Below are 7,961 nucleotides of genomic sequence, written 5' to 3'. Positions count from 1 at the left end.
GGGGAGACCTTCCAGCCCCTTCCAGTCCCTAAAGGGGCTCCAGAAAAGCTGGGGAGGGACTCTGGACCAGGGAGGGGAGCCATGGGACGAGGGGGAATGGCTTCAAATGGAAAAAGGGGAGATTTAGATGAGATACCAGGAAGAAACTCTTTGCTGTGAGGGTGGTGAGCCCCCAGCCCAGGTTGCCCAGAGAAGCTGTGGCTGCCCCATCCCTGGAGGGGTTCAAGGCCAGGTTGGACGGGGCTTGGAGCAACCTGGGCTGGTGGGAGGTGTCCCTGCCCAGGGTAGGGGGTGGCACTGGGTGGCCTTTAAGGTCCCTTCCCACCGGAACCATTCTGTGATTCTACGATTCCAATTATAACTTAATACAGAATTGTGCACTGATGCCTGTTTCTCTAAACGCACCAACTTCCTCTTCAAATTTTACAAGCTGCCCCCCGGAAAGCTCTGTGTCCAAGACAACTGTTTTCATTTCACCCTTGGTTGCTTTTTTATCTGGCTTCCAGCCTCCAATGAATAGCATTGCTGATGAATTTGGAACTAGAAAATTTATTCTATATAGATCGTCTCTTTGGTCTCCTGAAGTGATAGTTATTTCACTGTCCCCAAGCAGTGAATTAAATGTGTAATCAATATTTTAAAAAGCAAGTCCCCCATCCCCCCATCATAAAAGTTATTTCTTACTTTTTTTTCAGTTATACAATACCTTATACAATTTTAACAATCATAGTTTATGTCCTCAGGTCATCCCCAGAAAACAGGAAGACTCAAAATTAACTTTTGAAGTGAAAAATCAGCTGTAATGATATGGCTTCTGGAGCTTTAAAGAAAACGAGCTCAGTAAAGATTATAGGTCTCGTAGAAAAATTGAAAGAGATTCACAAGCACCAGCTGTGGTACAAGCAAATCCCGTTCGTGAGTTGCTGGTCAAGAAGTGCACGTAAGAGATGATACAGCTCCCTTCTGGGCAGAAACGATGAGGTCTTTCTCCTGACAACCTCCAGGAGCAGTTCAGGGGTTAGATCGGCGCAGGTCCTTCTCAGAGAGGGGATATGGAGAGACCGTGACTGGTCGGGGTGCCTCTGCCTGGCTTCACCTGCCAGAGCTATTCCAGAAAGTGTCCCCATGCCACACCTCTCCACGTAAGCACGCCATTGGCTTCATGTATACAATCACAGCAGGTTCCAAAGTCAGTCTTATGTTATAGAGAAATAAAAGAAATAATAGTTTTTAAAGATTATAATTTCTCGGGTCTATCAGGAACCATACATTTCAGAAGGTGGTCTAAACCTCTGTGGCAATGTGCCTTGAGCTGTCCCAGACAAGAGGGAGGGAAGAGTGTTTATTTGTAATTTTAAAGAAAATATTACCACAGTTTATTTCACATTTTAGTGGGGGTCTGCTACAGGCCACCCAACCAGAGCGGATCAGGCCCTCTATAGACAGGAGCAGCCTCACGTTCACAAGCCCTGGTCCTCATGGGGGACTTCAACCACCCCAGTATCTGTTGGAGGGACAACACCGCAGGGTATTAGCAATCCAGGAGGTTCCTGGAATGTGTCGATGATAACTTCCTTCTCCAAGTGATGGAGGAGCCAATGAGAAGTGCTACGCTGGACCTTGTCCTTACCGACAAGGAGGGGCTGGTGGGGAATGTGAAGCTCAAGGGCAGCCTTGGCTGCAGTGAGATGGTGGAGTTCAAGATCCTTAGGGCAGTGAGGATGGTGCACAGTAAGCTCGCTACCCTGGACTTCAAGAGAGCAGATCCCTCTTCAGGGATCTGCTTGGCAGAGTACCATGGGATAAAGCCCTGGAGGGAAGAGGGGCCCAAGAAAGCTGGTTAATATTCAAGGACCACCTCCTTCAAGCTCAGGAGCGATGCATCGCAACGAAGAGGAAGTCAGGCAAAAACGCCAGGAGGCCTACATGGATGAACAAGGAGCTCCTGGAGAAACTAAAACTCAAAAAGGAAGCCTACAGAGGGTGGAAGCAAGGACAGATAGCTTAGGAGGAATACAGAGAAATTGTCTGAGCAGCCAGGGATCAGGTTAGGAAAGCTAAAGCCCTGATAGAATTGAATCTGGCCAGGGACATCAAAGGCAACACAAAAAACTGCTCTAGATACATCAGTGATAAAAGGGAAAATGTGGGCCCTCTCCAGAAGGAAACGGGAGACCTGGTTACCTGCGATATGGCCAAGGGTGAGGTACTCAATGACTTTTTTGCCTCAGTCTTCACCAGCAAGTTCTCTAGTCACAGTGCCCAAGTTGCAGAAGGCAAAGGCAGTGTCATGGTTTAACGCCAGCCAGCCACTAGGACCACGCAGCCGCTCGCTCACTCCCCCCCCTGGTGGGACGGGGGAGAGAATCAGAGGAGTAAAAGTGAGAAAACTCACCGGTTGAGAAAAAGACAGTTTAATAAGTAAAGCAAAAGCCACGCACGCAAGCAAAGCAAAACAAGGAATTCGTTCACCGCTTCCCATGGGCAGGCAGGTGTTCAGCCACGCCCGGGACAGCAGGGCTCCATCACGCGTAATGGTTACTTGGGAAGACAAACGGCATCACTCCAAACGTCCCCCCTTTCTTTCTTCTTCCCCCAGCTTTATACACTGAGCACGATGCTCCAGCGTGGGTCCACCACGGGCTGTGGTTTCTTCAGGAGACATCCACTTGCTCCCGCGTCAGGTCCTCCACCCCTACAGCCCTCCCACTACCACAATCTGGACGTGTACAGTAGTGCCAGGGGAAATTTTGCCTTCTGATTCACAAATCTGGACAGTTTTGACTCATTCTATTGCTTGGGGAGGAGGGAATGAATGGGAGATTATGGCCATGGAGCAAAAGAGAGAATACAAGAAGGTCTTTCAGTCTGTTCCCAAAGAAGAACTTCAAAATCAGTAACAAGAATTTCTCAAGTAGTTTTTTTTAAATCTTCACTGATAATATGGTATCAAGTACCATGTTTGGCAACACTAATGATTATTAGCTTTTTGGCTGGGAGCAGGTGAAGCAGCTGAAGCATTGGGAAGATGGGATTTGGGTTGACGCGAAGCAGGTTGTATTCCATGCCACTGAGAGCTTCAGTCCATATCCAAAAGTTTTCTTAAAAGCTGACTAAATGCAAAAGCCTGGCTCTGAGGTCCTAAATTAGAGGTCAGCTTCTGTCTCACGCGAGGCTTCTGCTGACCGGTAACTCTAATGACCATTAACGTTAACACTGACTCAGTTAATCTTAAAGTGGGCGTCTAAAATAGATCAGCAAACTTGAAAACAGTCCATTTTTCTAGGCTGGCTAGACAGGACAATTAGCAGATATGGACATCTACACTGCAGGGATCTGGAGAGCGAGTGGATGAGTCGCTTCTGCTGTTTTTCATACCAGCCACACAAGCTGAGTCCCCGTCAAAGAGAGAGAACGAGCCTGTCAACACAGATGGAAGAAAATAACTTTAGCAAGCTGTCCCTCCATAAAACGGAGAGGAGTCCAACGTGTGCTCGAAGTTTCATGTAGCTTTGATAATCTACTGTTGGTAAAAGCAAAATTTTAACGATTATTTTTAAAGATTATTTTGAAAGTTTTCCCTTCTGCAAAATACACACACTGCAAACCTTGGAGTTGTATGAATTGATTTATATTGCCTTATAAAGTAATTTATAACCCTAGGGAGGTGAAGGGGAGACAGATGAGAGAGAAAAAAGCATGAGAGAGAGAGAAAAGTAAGTGCCGTGGGTAAGGTGAGGCGGAAAGGAGTGAAGGGATCTGTGTGTGGATGAAGGACTGAGCTAGTCCACTGTGGAATTGTATTTGGATGAGCTAAGTAGATAACCTGGTGCCTTGCGTTGGAGAAAATGAAGCAGGGGTGAAAAGGCAGATGACATTAGGAAGGTTGTGAGTGTCGGGGATGGATGTCAGTGGAAGGGTGAAGACTCACTAGAAGAAGGAGGCTCGAAAATTGGAGCAAGCAGAGGTCAGAGACGTGGCGGGCTGAAGAAGTCAGCTGAAGGGGATGCAGAGAAAGTACAGGTAGAGAAAAGCAACTGATGCCTTGTGGTCTTCGACGGGGATGGTAAACAGGGAAGAACTGGGGCGAGAAGGGAAGACTCTGGGTGTGATGTGGCGATTTGATGGGGAAAGAGAGAAGAGGGGACCACTGAGATCCAATGAAAATTAGAAAGTCACATTTGCCATGAGCGTGTATCATTCCTCCTTTGTGATGCTCTCCCAGATTTTGATGATTTTCAGGCCAGGGATTTCCTGCGGATGTTGGAGTTTGTTTGCTCAGAGATGCCTAAGAGAGTCCAAGCGTTTGCCTAGTCTCCCCTCAAACCACTCCTGGAGGGAGGGACAGGTGGAGCATATGACAAGGTCATGGGGAACAGGAGAGGTGCCTGAGGACTGGAGGAAGGCTGACATCACTCCAATCTTCAAAAAAGGCAAGAAGGAGGACCCAGGGAACTACAGGCCCGTTAGTCTCACCTCTGTCCCTGGGAAGGTAATGAAGCGACTCATTCTGGATGTCGTCTCCAAACACATAGAGGAACAGGAAGTTATTGGAAGTGGTCAGCATGGATTTACCAAGGGCAAATCATGCCTGACCAATCTGATAGCTTTCTATGATGTTATAACGGGTTGGCTGGATGAGGGGAGAGCCGTAGATGCCATCTACCTTGACCTTAGCAAGGCTTTTGACACTGTCTCCCATAACATCCTCATTAGGAAGCTGAGGAAGTATGGGCTAGACGAGGTGACAGTGAGGTGGATCGAGAGCTGGCTGAGTGACAGAACTCAGAGGGTTGTGATCAGCGGCACAGAGTCCAGTTGGAGGCCTGTAACGAGTGGTGTCCCTCAGGGGTCAATACTTGGACCAATTTTGTTCAATATATTCATTAATGACCTAGATGAGGGGACAGAGTGTATCCTCAGCAAGTTTGCTGATGATACCAAGCTGGGAGGGGTGGCCGACACTCCAGAGGGCCGTGCTGCCATCCAGCGTGACCTGGACAGGCTGGAGAGCTGGGCAGAGAAGAACCTAATGAGGTTCAACAAAAGCAAGTGTAGGGTCCTGCACCTGGGAAGGAAGAATGCCAAACACCAGTATATGTTAGGGGCGGACATGCTGGGAAGCAGCTCTGAGGAGAAGGACCTGGGGGTCCTGGTAGACAGCAAATTATCCATGAGCCAGCAGTGTGCCCTTGTCGCCAAGAAGGCCAATGGCATCCTGGGCTGCATAGGGAAGACTGTGGCCAGTAGGTCGAGGGAGGTCATTCTCCCCCTCTACTCTGCACTGGTGAGGCCACAACTGGAGTACTGTGTCCAGTTTTGGGCTCCCCAGTTCAAGAGGGACAGGGAACTACTGGAGCGAGTCCAGCGTAGGGCAACCAAGATGATTATGGGACTGGAGCACCTCCCTTATGAGGAAAGGCTGAAAGAGCTGGGACTCTTTAGCCTGGAGAAGAGAAGGTTGAGGGGGGACCTGATTAATGTTTACAAGTATCTAAAGGGTGGGTTTAAGGAGGACGGAGCCAGGCTCTTTTCAATGGTTCCCAGCGACAGGACAAGGGGCAATGGGCACAAGCTGGAACATAGGAAGTTCCGTTCAAATACAGGGAAAAACTTCTTTACAGTGAGGGTGACAGAGCACTGGAACAGGCTGCCCAGGGAGGGTGTGGAGTCCCCTTCTCTGGAGATTTTCAAGACCCGCCTGGATGCAGCCCTGAGGGATGTGCTTTAGGCAATCCTGCTCTAGCAGGGGAGTTGGACTAGATGATCTCTAGAGGTCCCTTCCAACTCTGAAGATTCCGTGATTCCGTGATTCCGTGATTCAATGGTAGAGGCAGAGCCGATTTAAGTGGGCAGTAACTGAGGACGCCTGTTAATGAGATGGCTTGGAAGAAGTAGGTTCAGTCGAATTAGAAGACATTAGTTCAAGGCAATTAAGGAACATCAGAGCTAGCAGCAAGGAGATGTAAACACTGAGGAACAGGCAGAGTTGCTTCCAGAGCAGTAACTGGTACGAGATCCATACATGGCAAAGAGATTCCCGGCGAGGAAAGAGCGTGGGCAGTCAGTTGGATGGAGATGACAGATGGAGCATGCGAAAAGGCAGAGGGAAGCCGGGCCATTAGAGCCACAGTGTCCTGTGCACAGTGCCACCCATGGCAGGATGCATAAGTGCCACCGAGTTGGTACCACTGCGAAAGCTTTGCTGCCACCTTTGTGTCCGCCGTGGCAAGATGAGCTGCGCGAGAAAGGCTGGAGAAAGCCAACCTGGATGCTGTCCCGAGGGGTGGCAATTTTGATAATCTTCCTTTAGCAAAGGAATCAAGGGGGAAAATACACTAAATCCTGGGCAACTCCGTTCTGCTTTCATGTGACTGTTCACTCATTCCTGCTCAGATTTTGGCTGACCCAGCTCATGCTAAGGCCTGATGTGTGCTGGGAGCACCCTTCGGTCAAAGCAAGAGAGCCACGTAGGCAGGCCAGGTGGCCAGAAAGAGCTAAAGGGCCACAATGCAGCCACGATCACCTGCAGACTGCCGTCTCCTGCAGCCAGCATCTTTTTTCTGGCAGCTTCATCGGAATCTGCTAACTTATGGAAGTGGAAATGGAAAAAAAAAATACCCCCGAGCCGGAAGGTATAAAACAGCAGCTTACCCAAAAAGCTTTTGAAGCAGCTCCAACACTGGCTGGACTGCTGAGGCGTTCAGGCTTCCCCGTGTGATACAGGGAAAGCCCACAGCATGATGGAGGAGGAAGGACAAGGACTCTCACCGTTGGCTCGGTAACTAATTTATTTTTGGTTTTTGCTTCTAAGTGCATGACTTAAGAGTTACGGATTATAAATTATGAAACTTTATGACCCAAGTGGTGAATAAGTGAGTTCAGGTGATAGTCTGGGCAAAAGGGATTGAGCCGTATGTCGTGTGTTTGTTGTATTTCTCAATGAGCTCATGAAATAAAGTTTAAATCACAGTGTACATTGTCCTGTAAGTGTGAGAGATCCAAACGGGCCGTGACACTTCAGAAAACATGCCGAAGCCCAGCTCAATGCGGATGGTGAGACAGCAACAGCATTTGTGCCTACAGCATGAGAGTTAACGTTCAGCTCTGCTCAGCATTGTCCTGGTTTGAGCAACGCTGGACTAATTTGTCTTTTAATGCTTGGGAAAACTGCACTTTTAGAAGGCTCTAGTGACTGACAATATTTACTTTACAGACAGCTTTAGGGTGCGGGTTTCAAGGTCTCAGTGTTTTTGAGCTCGCCAGGTGTGGGGACGAGGAGGAGCGAGACCCGGGCGCTCGACCCAAGCTGCCAACAGGATTATTTCATACCATGAACATCACATTCAGTATAAATTAAAAAGTGTGCTGAGGAGTTCTCTCTCTCTCTCTCTCTCTCCTCCCTGATGGCTGCCATCCTGAGCACTCCTCGCCCCGGTGTCGGAGCCCGGAGCCCTTCCCTTCTTCCGAAGCCACAGCGCTCGCAGGGTCCCGCATCGGCCATCCCTGCAGGGAGCACACGGCTCCTGCTGATGGAATGGGCTGAGTACAGTTCTCGTGTATTTTATATTGGTATCAGGATCAATACTGGTTCTTTAGTGTTATTAATATTCATTATCTAGTCTGATTCTATTAAATCTGTTTATATTTCAACATTCGTGTTTCCTTTTTTTCCCCCAATTCCCCTTCCAGGGTGGGGAGGGGCCATCAGGTGATAGAATAATTGTTTAAATGACCATAAATTGCTGTGGGTTTCTCAAACCATATCAAGCATCTTCATTAACGATCTGGATGATGGGGCAGAGCGCACCTCAGCAAGTTTGCAGATGACAGAAAACTCCGAGGAGCCCGTGATACAGCAGAGGGTCAAGCTGCCATCCCGAGGGACCTCCACAGGCTGGAGAAATGAGCTGAGAGGAACCTCATGAAGTTCAACAAGGAGAAATGCAAAGTCCCGAACC

Source organism: Larus michahellis, chromosome 21 (assembly GCF_964199755.1).
Source record: "Larus michahellis chromosome 21, bLarMic1.1, whole genome shotgun sequence".
In the NCBI taxonomy this organism is placed as follows: domain Eukaryota; kingdom Metazoa; phylum Chordata; class Aves; order Charadriiformes; family Laridae; genus Larus; species Larus michahellis.
This window is presented reverse-complemented; position numbering follows the sequence as displayed.